General features: G+C 45.9%; 13 non-coding genes across 13 annotated transcripts in view; all 13 read left to right on the top strand.

The window, feature by feature from the left end:
• The window catches only part of LOC148990885 (5S ribosomal RNA), a 119-nt gene extending 19 nt beyond the window's left edge, over positions 1 to 100 (top strand). The window contains exon 1 of the ribosomal RNA XR_016163613.1: positions 1 to 100. This exon is cut by the window's left edge and continues 19 nt beyond it. This is a non-coding gene — a ribosomal RNA (5S ribosomal RNA).
• A 63-nt stretch (positions 101 to 163) lies between these two features.
• Positions 164 to 282, top strand: LOC148990884 (5S ribosomal RNA). Its single transcript, XR_016161505.1, has one exon. It is a non-coding gene; the product is annotated as a 5S ribosomal RNA (ribosomal RNA).
• A 63-nt stretch (positions 283 to 345) lies between these two features.
• On the top strand, positions 346 to 464 carry LOC148990883 (5S ribosomal RNA). Its single transcript, XR_016157173.1, has one exon. It is a non-coding gene; the product is annotated as a 5S ribosomal RNA (ribosomal RNA).
• A 63-nt stretch (positions 465 to 527) lies between these two features.
• On the top strand, positions 528 to 646 carry LOC148990882 (5S ribosomal RNA). The gene has a single exon (XR_016157172.1). It is a non-coding gene; the product is annotated as a 5S ribosomal RNA (ribosomal RNA).
• A 173-nt stretch (positions 647 to 819) lies between these two features.
• Positions 820 to 938, top strand: LOC148990881 (5S ribosomal RNA). Its single transcript, XR_016160861.1, has one exon. It is a non-coding gene; the product is annotated as a 5S ribosomal RNA (ribosomal RNA).
• A 63-nt stretch (positions 939 to 1,001) lies between these two features.
• Positions 1,002 to 1,120, top strand: LOC148990880 (5S ribosomal RNA). The gene has a single exon (XR_016162536.1). It is a non-coding gene; the product is annotated as a 5S ribosomal RNA (ribosomal RNA).
• Positions 1,121 to 1,183: 63 nt separating this feature from the next.
• LOC148990879 (5S ribosomal RNA) lies at positions 1,184 to 1,302 on the top strand. The gene has a single exon (XR_016157171.1). It is a non-coding gene; the product is annotated as a 5S ribosomal RNA (ribosomal RNA).
• Positions 1,303 to 1,365: 63 nt separating this feature from the next.
• On the top strand, positions 1,366 to 1,484 carry LOC148990878 (5S ribosomal RNA). Its single transcript, XR_016157170.1, has one exon. It is a non-coding gene; the product is annotated as a 5S ribosomal RNA (ribosomal RNA).
• Positions 1,485 to 1,657: 173 nt separating this feature from the next.
• On the top strand, positions 1,658 to 1,776 carry LOC148990877 (5S ribosomal RNA). Its single transcript, XR_016163818.1, has one exon. It is a non-coding gene; the product is annotated as a 5S ribosomal RNA (ribosomal RNA).
• A 63-nt stretch (positions 1,777 to 1,839) lies between these two features.
• Positions 1,840 to 1,958, top strand: LOC148990876 (5S ribosomal RNA). The gene has a single exon (XR_016157169.1). It is a non-coding gene; the product is annotated as a 5S ribosomal RNA (ribosomal RNA).
• A 63-nt stretch (positions 1,959 to 2,021) lies between these two features.
• LOC148990875 (5S ribosomal RNA) lies at positions 2,022 to 2,140 on the top strand. The gene has a single exon (XR_016157168.1). It is a non-coding gene; the product is annotated as a 5S ribosomal RNA (ribosomal RNA).
• Positions 2,141 to 2,203: 63 nt separating this feature from the next.
• LOC148990874 (5S ribosomal RNA) lies at positions 2,204 to 2,322 on the top strand. Its single transcript, XR_016157167.1, has one exon. It is a non-coding gene; the product is annotated as a 5S ribosomal RNA (ribosomal RNA).
• A 174-nt stretch (positions 2,323 to 2,496) lies between these two features.
• The window catches only part of LOC148990873 (5S ribosomal RNA), a 119-nt gene continuing 115 nt past the window's right edge, over positions 2,497 to 2,500 (top strand). Inside the window, exon 1 of the ribosomal RNA XR_016160860.1 lies at positions 2,497 to 2,500. This exon is cut by the window's right edge and continues 115 nt beyond it. This is a non-coding gene — a ribosomal RNA (5S ribosomal RNA).

Genomic DNA, 2,500 nt, shown 5'->3' with positions numbered 1-2,500 from the left:
TAAGGACGCCCGAACTCGTCTGATCTCGGAAGCTAAGCAGGGTCGGGCCTGGTTAGTACTTGGATGGGAGACCGCCTGGGAATACCAGGTGCTGTAAGCTTTATATAGTTTACTACCCTAATGTTCTAACCATTCAAATAGCCCAATTTTGGCAGCAGATTTCGCTTACGGCCATACCACCTTGAGGACGCCCGAACTCGTCTGATCTCGGAAGCTAAGCAGGGTCGGGCCTGGTTAGTACTTGGATGGGAGACCGCCTGGGAATACCAGGTGCTGTAAGCTTTATATAGTTTACTACCCTAATGTTCTAACCATTCAAATAGCCCAATTTTGGCAGCAGATTTCGCTTACGGCCATACCACCTTGAGAACGCCCGAACTCGTCTGATCTCGGAAGCTAAGCAGGGTCGGGCCTGGTTAGTACTTGGATGGGAGACCGCCTGGGAATACCAGGTGCTGTAAGCTTTATATAGTTTACTACCCTAATGTTCTAACCATTCAAATAGCCCAATTTTGGCAGCAGATTTCGCTTACGGCCATACCACCTTGAGAACGCCCGAACTCGTCTGATCTCGGAAGCTAAGCAGGGTCGGGCCTGGTTAGTACTTGGATGGGAGACCGCCTGGGAATACCAGGTGCTGTAAGCTTTATTGTTTAAAAAAAAAAAAAAAAAAAAAAGAGTCAATGAAATGGTTCAAAAATCCTAAATTGTCTTTTTTCCCCTCGAAATGCCTGAAATATTCTCTGAGTTTCTTCAGAAAGCCTGAAAGAGTCTCTTTTTTTTTCTTCTTCAAATAGCCCAATTTTGGCAGCGGATTTCGCTTACGGCCATACCACCTTGAGAACGCCCGAACTCGTCTGATCTCGGAAGCTAAGCAGGGTCGGGCCTGGTTAGTACTTGAATGGGAGACCGCCTGGGAATACCAGGTGCTGTAAGCTTTATATAGTTTACTACCCTAATGTTCTAACCATTCAAATAGCCCAATTTTGGCAACAGATTTCGCTTACGGCCATACCACCTTGAGAACGCCCGAACTCGTCTGATCTCGAAAGCTAAGCAGGGTCGGGCCTGGTTAGTACTTGGATGGGAGACCGCCTGGGAATACCAGGTGCTGTAAGCTTTATATAGTTTACTACCCTAATGTTCTAACCATTCAAATAGCCCAATTTTGGCAGCAGATTTCGCTTACGGCCATACCACCTTGAGAACGCCCGAACTCGTCTGATCTCGGAAGCTAAGCAGGGTCGGGCCTGGTTAGTACTTGGATGGGAGACCGCCTGGGAATACCAGGTGCTGTAAGCTTTATATAGTTTACTACCCTAATGTTCTAACCATTCAAATAGCCCAATTTTGGCAGCACATTTCGCTTACGGCCATACCACCTTGAGAACGCCCGAACTCGTCTGATCTCGGAAGCTAAGCAGGGTCGGGCCTGGTTAGTACTTGGATGGGAGACCGCCTGGGAATACCAGGTGCTGTAAGCTTTATTGTTTAAAAAAAAAAAAAAAAAAAAAAGAGTCAATGAAATGGTTCAAAAATCCTAAATTGTCTTTTTTCCCCTCGAAATGCCTGAAATATTCTCTGAGTTTCTTCAGAAAGCCTGAAAGAGTCTCTTTTTTTTTCTTCTTAAAATAGCCCAATTTTGGCAGCGGATTTCGCTTACGGCCATACCACCTTGAGAACGCCCGAACTCGTCTGATCTCGGAAGCTAAGCAGGGTCGGGCCTGGTTAGTACTTGAATGGGAGACGGCCTGGGAATACCAGGTGCTGTAAGCTTTATAAAGTTTACTACCCTAATGTTCTAACCATTCAAATAGCCCAATTTTGGCAGCAGATTTCGCTTACGGCCATACCACCTTGAGAACGCCCGAACTCGTCTGATCTCGGAAGCTAAGCAGGGTCGGGCCTGGTTAGTACTTGGATGGGAGACCGCCTGGGAATACCAGGTGCTGTAAGCTTTATATAGTTTACTACCCTAATGTTCTAACCATTCAAATAGCCCAATTTTGGCAGCAGATTTCGCTTACGGCCATACCACCTTGAGAACGCCCGAACTCGTCTGATCTCGGAAGCTAAGCAGGGTCGGGCCTGGTTAGTACTTGGATGGGAGACCGCCTGGGAATACCAGGTGCTGTAAGCTTTATATAGTTTACTACCCTAATGTTCTAACCATTCAAATAGCCCAATTTTGGCAGCAGATTTCGCTTACGGCCATACCACCTTGAGAACGCCCGAACTCGTCTGATCTCGGAAGCTAAGCAGGGTCGGGCCTGGTTAGTACTTGGATGGGAGACCGCCTGGGAATACCAGGTGCTGTAAGCTTTATTGTTTAAAAAAAAAAAAAAAAAAAAAAAGAGTCAATGAAATGGTTCAAAAATCCTAAATTGTCTTTTTTCCCCTCGAAATGCCTGAAATATTCTCTGAGTTTCTTCAGAAAGCCTGAAAGAGTCTCTTTTTTTTTCTTCTTCAAATAGCCCAATTTTGGCAGCGGATTTCGCTT

Source organism: Pimephales promelas, chromosome 3 (assembly GCF_988280905.1).
Source record: "Pimephales promelas chromosome 3, fPimPro1.hap1.1, whole genome shotgun sequence".
In the NCBI taxonomy this organism is placed as follows: domain Eukaryota; kingdom Metazoa; phylum Chordata; class Actinopteri; order Cypriniformes; family Leuciscidae; genus Pimephales; species Pimephales promelas.
This window is presented reverse-complemented; position numbering and strand designations above follow the sequence as displayed.